Source organism: Muscardinus avellanarius (assembly GCF_963383645.1).
Source record: "Muscardinus avellanarius genome assembly, chromosome: 14".
NCBI classification, from domain to species: Eukaryota; Metazoa; Chordata; class Mammalia; order Rodentia; family Gliridae; genus Muscardinus; species Muscardinus avellanarius.
Genome location: NC_137800.1, coordinates 17581933 through 17601875, shown reverse-complemented (window position 1 = coordinate 17601875; position 19943 = coordinate 17581933). Strand labels below are relative to the sequence as shown.

The 19943-nt window shown below is 37.0% G+C and overlaps 1 protein-coding gene across 4 annotated transcripts in view; it reads left to right on the top strand.

The window, feature by feature from the left end:
* Positions 1 to 19943, top strand: part of MARCHF1 (membrane associated ring-CH-type finger 1) — a gene marked incomplete at both ends in the record, with an annotated part of 467270 nt that overhangs the window by 386270 nt on the left and 61057 nt on the right. The gene's annotated exons all lie outside the window — the stretch shown is intronic.

Genomic DNA, 19943 nt, shown 5'->3' with positions numbered 1-19943 from the left:
TGCTTGAGAGGCAGTTCTTTTTTCCTTTTTTTTTTCCTACAATTTAATTTTTTTTCCTACAATTTTTTCCTACAATTTAATATTTGGATGATATTTATTTTATTTGCAACAGAAATGTGATATATAATATTAAATAAAAAAGAAAAATATTGTCCATAGGTCTTGAAAGACGAAGATCTAAAAGGAGAAGATAAATCCAGCACAGTGGCACATGTCTGTAATCCCAGTACTTAGGAGACTGAGATAGTTAATGAGACCCTCGGCAATTTACCAAGATCCTGTTTCAAAATAAAACTGTCTGGGAGTATAACAGAGAGGCAGAATGCCCCTGGGTTCAGATGCTAGTACCAAAAATAAAAAATAAAGAGGGTGGGGAAGAAGATGGTTCAGTCAACATTTGTACTGATATAATCTGAAACAACCAACCACACAAATGTGGGAGCGCAAATGTCAGGACATGGCAGCAGGAAGCAGAAAGAGGGAGAGTCAAGGCTCTGCTCTCGCATCATGGAGGCCTGAAGCTAGAGAGAGAGAGAGAGAGAGAGAGAGAGAGAGAGAGAGAGAGAGAATGAGAGAGAGAGAGTACGCCAATAAGCAAGAGGATTCAAAGACATAAGCACAATCCCTAAGTACACAACCCCCAGGAACCCAACTTCTCCAGCCTCATCCTATCTCCTAGGTTACCACCCATTATATGGATTTATTTATTCTACTGGTAAGATTCTAACACTTATGACTCACTTATATCAACCACAAACATTGATTTATGAGCTCTTCACATCATGGATGCTGGAAGAGAGAGTGAACAGAGTAAAGAGGAGCCCTCTATATAATTCCCAAGACTGAAACCCCAGGGACCCACCTGCAGCCACACCCTACCAGCCTCCCAGCCTCCCAGGTACCACCCAGGTAAATCCAATACAATAGATTTATCTGCTCCTGGGATTACAACCCTCAGGACTCAATTACATCACATCAAAACATTAATAAATTAACTCTTTAAGGGAACATTTTCATTTCACTATCACACCTTAGAAGCCAACAGACAAAAGGGATAGAAAGACCCAAAAGGCAGATGAAAACCTAGGGATTTAATAAGAAAAGATAGAGTTTGATAAATGAAAAGGAAGGTGAACGTGGGAGCCTTGTTTGTTTGTTTGTTTGTTTGTTTGTTTGAGAGGACCCTTGAGCTCAGAAATCAAAAACAATCAAAGATCTAGAAAATTGGGAGGACCAATTATGTATTAAGTTCCCACAAAGAAGTTAGGAAAGAATGAGACCCACAGTAGAAGGATTGGCCATTGCAAGGAAAATAGATATGCCATTCTTTTCATTAGAAATAAAAGGATAAATGGTAGGTAGAGATACATGTAGAACTATGGATTTAAGAAAATTTTTCTGATAGCTTCGTAAGGTCCTATGGTTCGTAGTAAGGCTGTTGACTGCAGGGCCAGATATCCAGAGATATTTGAATTTTATATACAAAACAAAGAATTTTTTCATTGAGATATACTGGTACCAAAAATTTATTCATTGTGTCTCTGAACATCACATGTAACTGGGCATTCTGCTTACTTTTGCTAAGTTTAGCCACGGTAAACATAGTAAGATAGACAAGCGTTGTTAAAAGTCCTGTCAAGGTTCCCAGCTGTGAGTATGGAGGCCAGAGACAGAAAGGTATAATTTACCTCTGCAGCACATCATTCAAATGTAGACATAGCCCAGGAAGGAAGACAAACCTGAGCCTCAAGCAGTGACATCCTGAAATACCCGTTTCCTATTTTCCACAGTTTTATGTATGCATGCTCAGGTAAACTTGAAATTTAAAAGCTAAAAAACATGTGCATTATAAATGAGATTTTCAAAGCAGACTAGTATTTCCATGAATAGGTTTGTTCTTACTATTTATTTAGAGAAAAAAAAATCACATCTTTCTATACATTACCCCTTCAGGCAATTACTAGTCATTGGGAAGATCAGTTCATAGACACACCTATCATCTAGGTCACCTCCCCTCCGCTCACTGAAGACCCTTGGAACATCATCACACGTTATCATCTCTCACTTTTTCAGACATATTATTTCCTGAGGAAGCCTTTTGTTCTTTCTGAGCCTCTAATATGAGAAGGTTCTTTCAGTCTGATTGCTTATATTTTCCACCTATTGGTCCTAGGTTTATATTCACGTGGTAATAGATTTTCCCCAGCTTTTATCACATATTCTGATATTTCTTCCTATTATTTTCAGTGCAAAAAATGAAACTGACCTTCTATTATCAAAATTCATTCCATGGGTAAAAGAGAAACCTGTTCAGTCTTTAATATTCAGATGAGAAAGGTTGCCCAGAGTGACCTAATAGAAAGCATTCATTTCTAAGAACCAAAAGACTTTTAAGAAAGTTCACAATTTTATGCTCTTCCTTTTTCTTTTGCCTTTGTTTTGCTGAGTCTGGTAGAAATTAATAGCACCCTTTCTCCTGCTCATTTTAATAAGAGCTGAGTTGATAGGAAGCGCAGGTATGAACATTGCTGGTAACCTGCCAATGGCAAGTTACCTTGGAGATTACTCAGCATAGAGCCAGAAGGTCTTGTTTGCAACTCTTGCTTTCTTTCTACTTGGAGTGGTAAAACTTAGAAAATATAAGATGGCCTTCTTTTCACTTACATGATCACAAAAGGAGAACAACGAGATGTGTATTTGAAAATGAATGCGTTCCTACCAGGATACCGTGTTTTAGAACCACTTTCTTTCTTAAATGAACAATTTTATTCATTGCATTCTCCGGTAAAAATTCATATACTCATTTATGACAGCACATCTTAATGCTATCAATATTTAGAATTATTCCACATCATGTCATAAATACTGAGAATTATTTCAGCTTTTATCTCAGTACTTTTTATTTTGAATGAACAAAAACAATGAAGATACACCCAGGAGACTTGAAATGATTATTCAATGAAACTTGAATAACTTGAAATGATTGTAGAGATGGCATTTTATATCTTTTGTTTACATATCTTAAAAACATGCCGTGTTCTTAGCCGTTTTTTCTAATCATTCCCAACTTGAGAGATAATCTTTCCAGGAATAGAATAACAGTGCCATCAATCATGCTGATTATCTTGTCTGGTGGATTATTTTATATAGCCAAAGCCAAGTAGATTGATTAATTACTTTCTAATTTGGCTAAACAGGTCACTCTGATTTTGGGAAACAGATTTTGTTCTTACCTGCCCCTTCTGATTCTCACCTTAACAAATTCTGTTGTCTTTATTTTGAAACTCTTGGGTCTAAGGTAGGTCAGCAACTCTCTTAATAGGTCACAAAATGTGCTCTATAGGCCAATTATTAAAGTTGTACTTTTACAAAGAAATGAAGGGGAGGAAATAGGCATTTTCTTGTTTTCCAAACTATATTAAAATAGATCTGAGTACCAATCAAATTTTCCAATCTCAGAAATTTTCAGGCAAAAGTTAAAGTATAATGCTTTCTAGGCATATAAGCCAGTATTCACATATTATGAAAATGTTTATACTGGGGAACATATATCCTTCCTTTGATAATTTCTAAGTTTGGTAAGAACCCGATCATACCAAAGTAAATGACTTAAGAATAATTTTAATTATATAGTGTTCATCTACTTCTTAAGAACAATATGTCCTCAGAAATATAGTTGTATGGGCCTGTATGCCTTCAATTAATTATTTCTGTTTCACAATAGGAAATTTCTCTTCTCTCCCTCTCAAAAAATTACCCTCTTCTTTCATTCACACAGATTCCTCTTTAAACCATTGTGCATAAAATTTAGATCCCTATATATTTATGCAAGCAGAAAATTAACACCGTGTATATAAACTGATGAATATCAGGTACAGTCCTTGCTGCTACCAAATCATGATTTATACCTGAGAATATATTTATAGCTTGAACATTTTCTTTATTTCTAATTACCATATTTAGGTTTTTGTCTCCTTCGTAACCATCACACTGTAGTTATACACTCATTTCAAATCTTCTGCAATCGTCCTCAGACACAGGTAAATTTAACTACTAGTATCTAATTTGGTTCCAAAATTAAAATGCCTCCGCAACAGCCTCTGAGAGTCTTTTGTTCACATCACACTGACAGCCTTAAATTCAGCCCAGTGTTCTCCTCCCATCCCTGTCAGAGGCAAGAAGGACTCCAGGAGTCCATTAATTTCCCTCCATTCACTTCCAGGGATGCACAGAACTGAAGATGTCATAATAGAAAAGTTTCTGTGTTTAGAGACAGATTTTACTTAAGACATTATAGTGAGACTTTCTTCTTCTTGGATACTGTGTGTGTGTGTGTGTGTGTGTGTGTGTGTGTGTGTGTGTACACTAGGGATTGAATCCAGGGCCTCACACTTGCTAAGCACATACTCTTACACTAAAACACAATCCCAATCCCTTGGAGATAATTTAAGATGTTATTCTGAGAACATCCTTCTTTCCCTCAAGGCTGTCCAACAACAGATAACCCAATATTCACTGTCTTGCTCTTACCTGGCCCTTCTGATTCTCGCCTTAAAAAATTCTGTTGTCTTTATTTTGAAACTCTTGGGTCTAAGGTAGGTCAACAACTCTCTTAATATGTCACAAGATTAAAATGTTTGCCACACTCCAAGATAGTGACAGCAGAGAAAATAAAAGAGGACATAGCCAAAAAAAAAAGTGAAATATAAGCTTTATGCACTGCCAAAATGTCCCACCAATGAAATGTCTCAGGCATCAAATATCCCAGGCATCTTGCCTCTAGTCAGCATTCCAAATCCTCAAGATTCCACCAGTTGGAAATAGAAAGGGAAGTCATGAAGAGATCATTGTGCCCAGAGCTCTCCAACTTGAGCCACATGTTAGACCCATCTGAGAAAATATCTACATTTTTTTTCAGATCCCTCTGGAAGTGAGGTCTCAGCATGTGTGGATTCTTAATGGCAATAGATTAATAGTAATAATAAATGATAATGATAGATTATAATGATCTTAATAATGACGATTATGATAGGTAAATAGATGATAGGTGATATATGATTGATAGATGATAGATAGATAGATAGATAGATAGAGATATTAGATAGATAATAGATAGATAGATACTAGACAGACCAAAAACTTGGGGGCAAGAAGTCTTTATAAAATCTAGGCACACCAGAATGGAGTCTGAGGGTGTGCAACTGGTGAAAATTATTTCTTCTCAGCTCCTGGAAAGCCATCTAAAATTTAGAACAGTGGTTCTGAAAGTGAACAACATTATTGGTGGAAATAGAAAACACAGTTACTTTTAAGATCTTTCATCTTGAATGAAACCCTCGTATTTTCAAGTTGGTATAGAGAAATACGATTTACTTTCAAATAAAACTATGAAAGAAAGAGGCTTAAATAAAAAGAGAGCTTCTGACTCTATAGTATCAAAATTTCTGGAGAAATTGTTAAACATGCACATTATTAAGCCCCAGCCCAGACTATTGAGTCAGAACCTTTGGGAATTGGATCTGGCCATCTAGGTTTCAAATAACCTCTATGTGAACCTGATGCCTGGTAAAGTTTGAGAACCACTGAAGTAAAGAGTACAGATAAGAAGCCAGGCAATTGTAATAGTGTGTTCATGCTTCAATGGGGTAACTATAGAGTGCTTGAGAGAATAAGGGAAAAGATATTAATGCAAGATTGTGCATGGCAGAAGCAAAAGGAAATGACATATGTTGCTTTTTCTGATTTTTATTTTTGTTAATTAGTTGGTACACTATATATATGTGTATACATGTATGTGTATATGTATGTCTACACACATATACACATATATATATAAACATATATAAATTAATATATATGTATACATATGTAAATATATAATACTGACATATTCACGCATACCTTTAAACTATTTGCCATTTGTATGTCTTTGGAAAAATGTCTATTTAAGCCCCATTTTTCAATGTAATCTTAATTTCTTCAGTTATTTACTGGAAGCTGATCATGGTATTGTAAGCCTGTAATCCTAGTACTCAAAAGGCTGAGACAGGAGGATCACAGATTCAAGGACAGCCTCAGCAACTTAGTGAGGCTCTCAGCAATTTAGTGAGACCCTGTTTCCAAATAAATATAAAATAGGACTGGGGATATAACCCAGAGATAGAAGTCCCCTGGGTTCCACCCCTACTACCACAAAAAGTATATATATTTACTGAAATTCTTCAGTATTCCAACTGACAACAGTTAATAGTGTGTGTGTGTGAATGCGCATGCACGTGCATGTATATGAACGTGTGTGTATAGCGTGTGTATGTGTGTGTGTGTGTGTGTGTGTGTGTGTGTGTGTGTGTGTGTGTTTTGATTCTGAGTGAAGGCAAGACAGGCTCTCTATAATCTTACCTTATTTATTGGCATGATATGCTCCTACAATCCTACCCAAATATTCATGTTCCTTTTGAATTGTCCACCTACTTGAACTCAGCTGATCAATCCTAATTACAAGGATTCACTGAAAATATCTTCTGTGCATAGAGTATCCTACTAACATCCACCTCCATCAGCCAAAATTCTACCCAGGCTTCAACCCCAATTCATATTTTCATCAGACCTCAATGACCCTGCCCTTCCAACAGCCTTTCTCTCACTTGCACACAGCAGCACTTGGCATGTGCATATCCCAATGTAACTTACATTCTGACCGTACAATTGTCTAATGTATGAATTATCACAGTGTTAGCTTTTTAAAGGGCAAGCACTAGAACTTACACATCTTCTTATTTATCACAGCACCTTGTAAAACCTTGCATGCAGTGCATATGCAGCAAATTATTTGCTGAGAGAATGCCTGAATGAATGAATGCCTTAGTGAATGAATACCAAGCATTCTTCACTCAAAGCTCCTGGAAGTTCTTTAAAACATCAGTACTTTGCCATGTCACTTACTTGCCTTCGTCAAAGAATTCATATGCAGAGGAGTATTTCTAAGTCAAAGCATTCTTGGTTATCTGTAAATAAAGTGCTTGCTTTGTCAATTATCCATGGCCATGTGAGCCTGCCTTTGATGTAATGCTCAGCCAGGTAAGATTAATGGATGGACGGAATTGGAAGGAAGTCATGGTCGAGAAGGAGCTTATAAGAATTTTAACACTTAGCAATAACAAAGAGAAAGCTATCACAAAATCAGTTTGAATTAAGAATTACTCTCACACGCAGGAAAGAAAGAAACCAAAAATTTATAACTGAATAATTTTTATTATAGCTCTGGTGTTATGTATGTAAAAAGCCTTCTGCATCTGAATATATATATATATATATATATATATATATATATATATATATATATATATTATATGTATATGTATAGGTTATGCCTACATAGTAAAGCCAAGTGAGTTTATAATATCTGTTCTTTAGTCTTCCCTTTTTATATCAATACACACATGTAATAAAAATCAGCCTAATAACATACAGAATAACTGCTTAGAAATATTTCTAGTTTAATTTTTTAGTCTTACAAACAAACCCAAAAATACCTTTTATTTTTCTTCTTGTGGCACTGGGGATTAAGCCCAGGGGCATTCTCCCTCCAAGCTACACCCCCCAGCCATTCTTATTTTTTTATTTTGAACCATGGTCTCACTAAGTTACTGAGGGGTCTTGCTAAAGTGCTGAGGCTGGTTTGGAACCCGTGATCCTCTTGTCTCAGCCTCCCAAATATCATGACGACAGGTTCACACCACTGTGCCTGGCTCCAAAAAGATCTTAAAGCTGATATAAAAGGAATGTATATGACATGTATGAAAATGTAGAGAAAATCATGGCATCGGGATATTCATTTGATATTAACAATGTACTCATCTAAATGTCACCCAAATGATGAGAAAGGATCTAAAAACTATCTTCTTTACCTGGAAGTAGACTGTGTTCTGATCTCCCTAACAGAATATGTATAAAGCAGGTGTTATCATAAAAGTGCAGTTCAGCTCTGATCTTTCCTTGATTTGGACAGTTGTGACAAACCCTAAAGTTAGCAAGATCTAGTCTACAGCTGGGGACTGCAGGAGCAGGGAAATCTAAGTGCTCCATGAGCCATACAGAGGCCTATAAAAGTCCCCAAAGAGGGGTAGCTCGCTGTGAGCATGAGCCACTAGGCTAGATGAGAAAAAAAGTCTTAGTGAGAGTCCTGGAGCCCAAATAGATTTAAACTCCTAGAATGAATGACATCACACTATCTCCCAAGGTTAGGGACCCAGAAAGAAAAATACCAATGGACCCTCCCCATGCATTGCAGGACTGGATGGCTACAAATTCAAAGAAGACTTGGCTTCCTCTGCTTCCATTACTGTCACAGCACGGTGATCATTATCTTCTCCACTGTTTCCCATTAGTGACATATCTGGTGGGAAGAAAATGCTGCTGATTAGTGTGGACTCTGGATTGGCTCCAGGAATTGAGTCAGGAGCCGGGAACATTGCTATGTCCTTGGCTTTGTTGTTGATCGTTCCCTATAGCTTTGTGCAGATGGTCTGAGACTTTGACCGAGTTGGTGGTGACAAATTAGGGCATAGAGTCACACTCAGGAAGTCATGCTACATAGCAGCTTTATGAGTTAAAAATGTCCCTTTGAGAAAACAAAACAGGTTCTAAAAAAATCACTTATGTAGGAAGAACTGTCACTTATCTGTAGATATTTTAAAAATGGTACATTCAGAATGGCCAGCTATATGATTAAAAAATACATATATAAATTTATATTTATAAAAATATAAAATATTTTACTCTCCAATCATAAATGTATTGTAAACTCCATTTTTGAGATATTTTAAATATTAAGGGGAATAGTAGCTTAGAAGATTTTTCTTTATATCTGAAAAGGAAATCTTGGAAATCTGGCCTATGAACACATTTTGCTTTAATTCAAGAAATATATGCTGGCTCCATGTAAATAAGAGGAGCTGAAAATAGCTGTTAATAAGAATGATATTAAATATTTTTCATCTTCTCTGTGTATTAAGAGTTACTTCTCCTTTCTACTGCAAATCACTTTGCTTGACTTCCTCTGCTGCCCAGATAGTATATAAAATTGGCACACCTAAGTTTAGTTCCTCAAATGTAAATTAAAAAGTGCATAGTATGGGAAAGGGCTACACATAAGTCACTTTCACTATAAGTGAATTTCCTGAAACATAAACAAAACGGCCGTCGGTAACCACTTTTGAGAATTACTAAATCATCTCGATAAGCCACCTCTTTTGTCTATGCTCTGTACACGTCTATGTCTTCAGAATCTTAAAATATCGCATCCCTGGTCCATCTGTGGGCTAGTGATTAGTCATCTTTACCCTGATTTTTCAACAGTCCCATCACTTATAGTAATCTTACTATCATTATGAATACAGAAAGAGATCTGGAGGCCCACAATGAATAATCATGAATTTATCCACCTAATAGCACCACAACCTGGTATTATTTGCCATTACCAAACTGCAAAGACTGGATCTGGGTGGTACAGACTTTAAGTGCAACGCTCGAGAAAAGGAGTGAGCAGGCAGGCAGGGAAAGGGGAGGCCGCTTCACCTTAGGGTGTAGGTCATAGATTCAGATGAATCTCAACTTTAAATGATTCCTAAATTTAGATAAGATGTTATCAAGAAAGGTAAAGGATCATAGATATGAGATCATTTGGGGGAAAATTCCCAGAGATAGACATTAATATAGTGAATTGATAAAAATGAGAAAATAACTATCTGACCATTAATTGAAAAAAAAAAGATTGCTTAACCTTTATTGGTTATCTAGGAAATATCTATATTATACATGTGAAATAGGTGTGAAATATTTATTGGCTACCTATGAAATAGACAACTATTCTCCCATTTTATTGTTGAGGAAGTAAAAACACAAGAGAGAAGTCATTTAACATACATAAGGTATGAAGATCTATAAACCTAATGTGGATGGTATGTCCAACAATCACACCGGTGTTTCCCAACATTTTCACACTGCAGCACATGCGAGTCAACTGCAGTGAATAGACAACACACCCAAGACCTCGACGCTGCCTCCTGGGCTGAGGAGGATCAAGATCTTGGCACAGCAGGAACTTAGTTGTGGCCAAACCCACAGCTGATCAGCTATTAACTCTGTGCCGTGCTACTATGAGAGCATGTCAGGGACTGGTAGGCAGTGTGGTAGAATAGATAAGGTAAATCCGAATTATGAAAGATCATATAAAAACCAGGTAAGGCTATCTGCATTTTATTTTATTGTTGACAGAGACATTGAAGAGTGGAGATATTTTGATAAGAGGCTCTGAGTAACTGTATGTTTCAAGAATGCCTTATTCATGGAGGGAGCAGTCTTCAAGACCATTTGTGTGTTTATTGACTATTCAAAACTACCAGAGAGCTGACATGGTGGTGCATGTTATAATCTTCAATATTTGAAGAATCAAGGACAGATTCAAGGAGAGCCCCAGCAATTTGGCAAGGCCCTCAAATAACTTAGTGAGGCACTGTTTCAAAATTCAAAATTAAATAAATAAATAAATAATATAGCTGAGGATGTAGCTCAGATGTAGAATAACCCTTGGTTCAATTCCCAGTACCACACATAAGCAAACAAACAAAACATGGAGGTTGGGTATTAAAAAAAAGAAGGAGATATTAAAAACACTAAGGGAAGTTGGACATGGTAGTACATGCCTGTAATCTCGGTACTTGGGAAGGTGAGATTGGAGGATTGCCGATTTCAGACCAGTCTTAGCAATGTAGCAAGATTCTCAGCAAACTAGGGAGAATCTTTTAAATCATATTTTAAAACAAAAAATAAAATGGTCTGAGAGAGTACCTCTGAGGTAGAATGCCCTCAGGTTTAGTCCCCAGTACCACACAGACACACAGACACACTGACATACACACACACATGCGTATATGCACACACACACACACACACACACACACACACACACACACACACACTCTGAAAGAAAAATATTGGTTTATTGGTGACAATTTGAATATATAGAGTCTGAAGTTCATGGAAGGTTCAAAAACAAAGGCAAGCCATTTATCCTGAAACAGTGGGACACTTATGAAATAGGATCTTCAAGAAAAGCATTCTTGGAGATGATTAGATATAGGAAATATAAGTATACCACTGGGGATACCACCTCATCGAAGTTGGAGATCTCGCTTCAGTTTCTTGCTATGGGAGAGTCAAAAGTTTTGAAGGAGGTGATTTAAAATCACAAGCCTAAACCGGGCGTGGTGGCGCACGCTCGTAATCCCAGCATTCGGGAGGCTGAGACCAGAGGATCACGATTCACAAACAGCCTCAGCTACTTAGTGAGGCTCTCTGCAACTCAGTGAGACCCAGTTTCAAAATAAAGAATAAAAAATAGAGTAAGAGGTGTAGCTCGGAGGTCGAATGCCCCTGGGTTCCATTCCCAGGCCCGCAAAAATAAATAAATAAATAAATAAATAAATAAATAAATAAATCACAAGTCTAAGAGCAGTACTTTAAGATGTGGGCCTTGATTGCCTTGCTGGAGTAGTCAGTATAGAGAGGAAAAATTAAAAGTTCAATTAATAAACTCCCAGGATATGCAGAGAAAAAGTGCTCATGAAGAATTAAAAACAAGAGCAGATAAGTCCATGAGAAAGTAAAAATAGTGGAATGACCACATTGGAAAACAAATTTGGAGTTGTGTGGCTTACCTCTGCTAGGTTTCATTTAGCATGTATCTGCCATGGGCAAGAGCCACCTTACCTATGCAAGAATACATTCATTGGTGAAAAATTCATCCTCTCCTGGAACAGCTTGTTCCATCACTGGAAAGATCTGTGTATTTTCATTGCTTTATACATTATGGAAATTTGTTCCCTTTAACTTCTATTCTTTGGTTCTAGTTGTGAAACAGAGAAGACTTGCTCTTTCATACAATAGACTTTTCCATATTTAAAAACAGATGTTATATAACTTCCGTTTCCCTGCCTTTTTCTCCTCAGAGATGCTAGGTGTTATTAGCAATTTTTTTTATTTGCTCCAAAATTATTACATTCATACTTTAAAAAGTATGACCCTTTGATCTATAATTTTGTTGAGGGGCCATAGCCATGAATTTGGACATACTGAATTTTATATCATCTCTCACTCTCCCAGGCCCCAGAATCCTAACATCTTTGATCAAGTAGTCACTATTATAATTGCTATGAGCATTTTATATGCCCTCTAATTCCACTTTAAGGATTGTAATACAAGAGCACTTGTCACATAAGCCAGAAAAGGGGAAGTTTCCAGAAGGAGGGTATCTCAGTCAACATTCACACTCCCATAACCCAAAATACCTGACAACCACACAATTTAGAGGAAGGTAGGTTTATTTGCTCACAGTTCTTGGAGAGCTCAGAGTTCAGTCAATATCAGGCAGGGCCTGCAGAGCTCAGAGCAGAGCAGCAAGAACCTGGAAGAGGGAGAGCAAAGCTCTGCTCTCACATCCTGGAGCCCAGAATCAAAGGCGAGCAAGAAGAATCAAAGACACAAAAACAGTCCCTGAAGCCACATGCCCAGAGCCTCACCTCCTCCAGATACCCCTTTCCCACCTAGGTTACCATCCAGTAAATGCATCATAATAGATTTTTCATGGATGAAATTAAAACCCTCCTGACTCGGTTATATCAACTTTGAGCAGTAATACATGAGCGCTTCAGGGAACATTCTATACCCAACCATAAGAGAAGGTTTAGTCCATAAAACAAAAGTTGTTAAGAAAAATAACTAGCAAAAGTCCTTAGGCTTGACTATAGGACAGTCTGGGTATCTTAGTGGAAAAAGTAGCATCAGTAAGTAAGAAAGATGGAGGAAATTACTCCCTTTCTTAAATCGTGTTCCTTTAAGGTGAAACTTAATGGAGTCCTGTAAACTGAAATAGAGATACAGAAAATCAAGTTGCTTGGATAAAATCATGTGGTGCTGTGTTAGTCGGCATTTCACCACTGTGAACAAAATACCTGACAAGAACACGTCAGAAGAAGAGAGAATTTGGGGGCTCACGTTTTCAGAAGATTTGGTCCGTGGTCACCTGGCTCTAAGGCAAAAATATCATGACAGAGAGGCCATGTGGGAGGTACGCCTCTCAGCTCAAGGCAGCTGAAAAGCAGAGAAAGTGCAAGGAAGGGGCCAGAGAGAAGATAAATCCTTCCAGGCCATTCTCCCAGTGACCTGCTTGATTCTTCTAGGTCCCACTTCTCAGTAGTTTATCTGGCTATCAATGGGTTAGTCACCTGGTGAGATCAGACCTCAGGCCCCATCACTGCGTGGACGTCCCACCTCTGAACTTCACTGGGAACCAGGCTTTCAACACATGAACTTTTGAGGAACTTTCCAGATCCAAACCATAACAACTACCTCCCATTTATAATGCCTAGCAATACTTTCTGTTGATTTTACTATTTATGTATGGTAATAATATCTTACTTTTGAAGTGTTTATGCTTAGCAATATTTTCTCAGATACTTTGTTTGGGCCTCATAAGAGCCACATAAAATTTTATCAATGAGACAACTAGCTCTTAAAAACTTGTACAAAGCAGGGTGTGATGGTGCATGCTTGTAATCCCAGCATTTGGGAGGCTGAGACCGGAGGATCATGGTTCACGGACAGCCTCAGCTACTTAGTGAGGATCTCCGCAACTTAGTGAGACCCTGTTTCAAAATAAAGAATAAAAAAATAGGGCAGGGGATGTGGCTCGGAGGTCAAATGCCCCTGGGTTCTATCCCCAGACCCACAAAAAAAAAAAAAAAATTGTACAAGATTCATAGAAAAGAGTGAAACCGAATTCAATCTCAAATTTACCCCACACAAACACAAATATCCTCTTTAGGCCTAGCTTTCTTTGAGATGTGTCCATGATGTGACTGACCTGGAAACGCAAATATGTCAATTATTAACCTGCTCATATGGAGTCAAAATCCATGATATCAGCCTGAGGAGCATTGTGCTACAACCCACTAACCAACTTCTAAAATTATTCAGACCCAGTGCCCTGAAAGCAATGCTATATATAAATCAAATCAGTAAGAATCACAGTAGTAGTCCTATGATCTCATATCTAGCCACAATGAAATTAGCAGTTCAGCCAATTACAATTGTATATGCTTCAAGTAAATAAGTAAAATAAAATGAGCAAATAGTGAATTGCTTACCATGAGCCAGGGGCCACACTCTTGTCTCCTTTCATCTGCATGATACACTATAAGGTGCTTTTAGCCTTATTTTACATACGGGTAAACTGAAAGGTTTTCCTGTTGCCTGGGGCAAAAAGCAAGGATGTGAAGCAGAATTTGACTTACTTTTGAACCTCAAGTGCCAAATAATTCTATATGATATTTTTTCTATAGCAATGAAAAAAACACAACACAAAGGATATGAACACATCCATGAGGAATATGAATATCCTCCATTTACACAGCCAACACACTTCCACTCTCTACATAAGTCTTTCACAAGCTGACATTCAGCCCCTCAAGTCCCTACGATATGGTTCCACTTGCCTCCCCTACGCAGAGTTCAGGCCCTACACCCAGTGGCCCCAGACTCTCGTCTATGATGCGCCAGAACCCTTTCTCTTGTGTCCTTCCTATGTCAGACCTAGGGATCTTAGGACAATTAGAATATACTACTACCTGTAAGACTGCTCTATGCTGAACTCGGCCAAGTCACGATGCAATGTTAAAAGCATTTACTATAAATTTGTGCTGTCTAATCTCACCAGGGACCTCAAGGTTGCTCCACAATTCTTATATTCATGCTTGGTTAATTTTCCATCAATTCTCCAAGCTCCTTTTTCTAATTATCTACAGCCTTGATAAGACCTTAACCCTGTTCCTTCCCCCCACTGCTTAGCTAACGTGTTGTCTTCTAAATCACAGAAAACTTAGACTATGCATGCCCAGCTACTGCAATTTCTTCTGGATCTACCACCTTCTCATCTCTACTATCATTTTTCCTCTACCATTCATTCTCAAAATCAGGTGCCTGTGTCCTTTTTCTTCTTGTCCAAAGATATTCTTCTACCATAATTTCTTTCTCTACACTTCCTTGAACTCTTGATGTCCTTCATCTTACCACTGAGTATTCTCTTGACTGTTTTTAAATTTCTAATTCTCTGTGGCACCTTTGCATCTGCCCATGAACAAGCTTGTGTTTTCCTGCTAATAGTAAAATGAAATTAAAATTAAAAATGAGACTTTCTCTATTCTCCTATCCTCTCATACTATGCTATGTTGAGAGAGACAGACAAGAGTCAAAGAGAGAGACAAAAATTCTGTCTACTCATATATTTGTGCACTAAATTTTTACCACTGCTTTATTAAATCATTTGTATGGCTCCTGTCCAAAACACTGCCAATAACTTTTTGGCTTAGCAAAGTGAGTTCTAAGAAATGAGTACCAACGTATGAAACATGATGATTGGTTTTGAACAATAAACACTCCAATTAAGCTGAAACAAACAAGTTGCTCTCCATAATTACTAAGCCGAAAGATTATTTCGTTGAAGAAAGGTATGGATCAAAGCTAGATACGAAAGTAAAGGGATGTCTTCCTTATTTATCTAAGTGCGTTGTAGTCGCACATCATAATGCAGTTCAAAGGAACACACACGCACACAGCACTTGGTGAGCCTCCACCCAGCTCCCTCCTCACTCCCTCCTCTTCCCCATACCTGATATTGAGATTGGCATTGATAATTTCCTATAGGTACATAGCATCAATGGAAGTGTTAAGTGAAGGGATGCCTTTAGGAAGATATGTCAGAAAATTAAAGAGCAAAAGAAGGGGAGAAGATGGGAGTTGGAAAGCCAGTGCTTGAGATGATGTCTGAAGAGTTCAAGGATGGTGGCCTGAAGGAGTCAAATACTATTGCAAAAGTGCTTGGCTACCACAGCTGGTCATGAAAACCAAGAAAGTCCTCGGATACTTCCATAGACCCTGTGGAAGTCCTGTCTCTGCTTCGATGGCACCATGCCGGTCTAGGTTGCTATGATCCAGATGATTGGAGAAGTTATCCAAACAAGATCCCTGCCGCTAAGTACTCTTCTCTCTTCAGTTTACCCTTCACGCAGAATATGTTCTTTAATTTCCTTTGCATATAACAAGAACTAAGAAAATATGATGAATAAAATTAATGAATGAATTTAAACATTTCCAAAGTTATATAAACATTACAGCCCTCATCAAGACATTTTAAATGATGCATTATTTTTTAATTATGCAGAAATAAATATAATTTTTTGGTGGTACTGGGGGCTTTCTACCTCTGGGCTATACTTCCAGACCTTTTTTATATTTTATTTGGAAACAAAGTTACTGAGAGCCTCACTAAGTAGCTGAGGCTGGCTTCAAACCTATATGACCCTCCTGTCTCACCCTCCCAAGTGCAGGGATTACAAGCGTGCACCACCACACCCGGCAGAAATAAATATCATTCTATCAGAGCAAAGAAACTTTGGCAAGGGAAGGAATAAGGAGAAATAAAGATTATTTTAATATACAAGAGACCTAAACAAAAGAGGCTGCTTTTTTTTAAAGCTCAGACATTAAGACCAGGGACTGTAAATATAAACACTTACCACAAAGGAAAAAAAAATCAATTTGCTACATACCATTTTGTGGTCTTCTGTTCATAGAAAGGCAAAAAATTATGCGGAAATATAAGTTTATTCAGATCCTAACTGTGAAAAGTTCAACATATGCTGATTAGATTGTACGCAGACAAGATGCTGAAACGGCTTTAAAATCTATGAATTCTGCTTGTTCCTCTCGCTGGGTGTCAGGCACCAAGGTGGATCAACAATGATTTTATAGAATTTACTGAATTCCCAAGCCCTAATTTCCCATCAGGTAAAAATGCATCAAAATTATGAATATTTTACAGAGTAACTTTATTATAGCATTAACACCATTCCCTCTATACAATTATACTGTTGGGGAAAGCATGTTTATGTTTTCATTACTATGTTTTTATTACTGTGTTTTCTCATTTATAACTCAGCAAATGTAATTTGTGTGAAGTATATCAATTGAAGAATTGCTTAATTCTTTAATGACTCACATTATTTTTTATTTTAGCAGATATTTGAAGTTGATATTTAGCTCTTAAATTCACTCAAAACAATAGAAATATGGCTTAAGAAGACTCTTGAGGTCCAACTTGAGCTGAATAATATAGAAAAACAGTCCAAAATACAAAAAGCATGCAAAAATAAATCACATAAAATTGGAAATGAAAATGAATTGAGCTCTAGTTTTTCCCTATGGGAATCGTTTTAATTTATCAGAAAATGATATTGCTGGTGATGTTTCAGCGAGAGTTTTAGAAGAATATTCTTTAAAAGGGCACTGTAAGACATGTGAAGTTGGATTACAATCAGTAAACTGGTCAGGTCAGTTTGAACTTACAAATCAGGTAGGTCTTTGTTTAAAGCTGCTTATGAATAAATTACTTTTTTCATGTCAGTAAAAAGTCAGAGCCTCAGAATCTCTTTGGCAACTATAGAGCATTTGACACAATCTTTTTCAGTGATGAATAATCAGATGGCATTAACTGCAAATTTTTCTTTTTCAAATGAGTAACTTTTGTCTACAGAAGCAGCGGGCTTCGGTGCCAGGCCAAGAGAGGCTTCCATTTTATTGTGAATATTTTGTTTCTTCTCTACAATATTTACTTCAATTTTTATTACTTGCAGAGGTTGGGGTGATTTGTTTTGTAAAATTTGTAATTTGTTTTCATTATTGTTGAGAATATGCATGCAGTGCCTTTAATTCAGAATCACCGTGTATACCTGAAGGCAGAGTGTTGCAAACATTTTCTGAAAAGGGACAGATAGCAAATATTCTAGACTTTACAGACAGATGGTCTCTACAGCTCAACTCTATGGTTATACCACAAACATAGCCCTAAATTATATTTAAACCAATGAATGAGTCTATGTTTTAATAAAGCTTTATTTATAAAAACATGCAGTTTGCAGAATTGGGCCAGATTTGCTCATTCCTGGTTTAAAAGAGTAAAAGAACAAAGAAGTTTATAGGAAATAAAACCTCTTATTCTTTATAATTCATTAGATTTCAGTAGCTCCAAAAACAAATATTAGAGCCAGGCGTGGTGGCGCACGTTTGTAATCCCCACGCTTGGGAGGCGGAGACAGGAGGAACGCGCAGTTTCGTGGCCAGCCGCGCTGGTTTAATAGACCCTGTTTCAAAAAATATAAAATAGGTCTGGGAGTGTGGCCCGGAGGTAGAAGGGCTTCCAGGAACCCCAGTACCACCAAATATATATATATCTATATATATTAGAACCAAATTAAAACTTCCGAAACTCCTTCACTGGATGCTTTTATAATGTGCCTTATTTTATGGGCTTCATTTAACTAGTCAACTAAATACTGAGCATCTATACTGTGATACTGTTTTGGGTTCAACAGTAATACAAAATATATCAGGCCCAGATACTGTTTTGGGTTCAACAGTAATACAAAATATATCAGGCCCAGTTCCTGATACTTGAGTGTGGAGAAGAGAGACATTTCAGATCTTGATATTACAGAATAGGCAGTTGGATCGCTTCTAATTTCTCTCCTACCACACTGAACGTTTATATGTGGTGCTGTATCCAACACTGCTACTTCCTAACTCAGTCAAGCGTAAGGACGGTGTTGATCTTGAACTTCCAGATGTTCTCCTCCCAGCACCACAAGCCCAGGACCACAGAACTCAGTGTTCTCTTCCTCTTACTTGATCTATATTTGGGAAATCAGCACAGAATGCTGATGAACTTTGTCATGCCTCTTTGTTTTGAGCTTGGGGAGGTTTCAGTTCCTGTATCGTATTGCACCAGCCAACTGAGCAGCCATTTCATTTTCGTTGGGAAGATCGTATATTTTAAGAGTGTATTTTAAATCTATTCTTTAAAATGCATGCTTCTGGGGAAAAGTGTGTCTACACCTCTAAAAAAAGAATGGTTGCGGCAACTTAAACCTTCTTCCAGCCTGCCACTGTGACTCAGCTCAAAAGAATTAATTATGCAGATTTTTAACTTTGAAAGATATTACATTCAACATTCATATTTTTAATAGATATAAAGCAATATTTCTAATTAAATGTACTAGCAACCTCTAACAGCTGGTTAAATCATTAGAAATGTTGAAAGTCTGTGTTTTTCATTCGCTACTTAGAGTTATGAAAGGCTTATCTCATCCAAAGAAGAAAATGAATTATTTTTTTAAATCTGATTATGAGAGTAATGAAGATTTCATAGACTGTAAATTAAAGAAACTAGAAGTCATAGTAATTCAAAAACTAGTTGAACTCTGAATTCATTGGCAGAAGTAGTAATTAACACTTTCAAACAAGAGGATATGCTGAACATAAATTTTATATGACCAGTAATATTTGCAATTTTACATACAATGATGACTATTGACAGTTTATACCATTCATGGTGCCTTTTAGGTATCCCTCTTCTTAGGAAAATCTTTCTATTTATGATATTTTTAGTCTAAGACTTCAGCATTAACTGTATTCTTTGGTTAGACCTTAAATTATTTCTAGAATTTGTCCACACTCTTAAGATACTGTATTTACTATAGATACTACAAAACTATTATCAAAATAACACAATGAAGTTATTAGACTACAGCATTCCTTAGAATACTTATAAGTCATGACTTTTTTATATGAAAACCCATAGACAATGACTCATCAAATAGATTAAGCTGGGGATATAGCTCAGTAGTTCTGCTTTTAAAATTGGCTTCAGTGTAAGAATAAAATGACAATATATTTTTGATATGCCCATATCTAATGCTCATAACAAGACTGATGTCAAACAAGGACGGTACAAGTGAAAGTAAATTAATATTGATCGTGAATTCAGCTCTAGC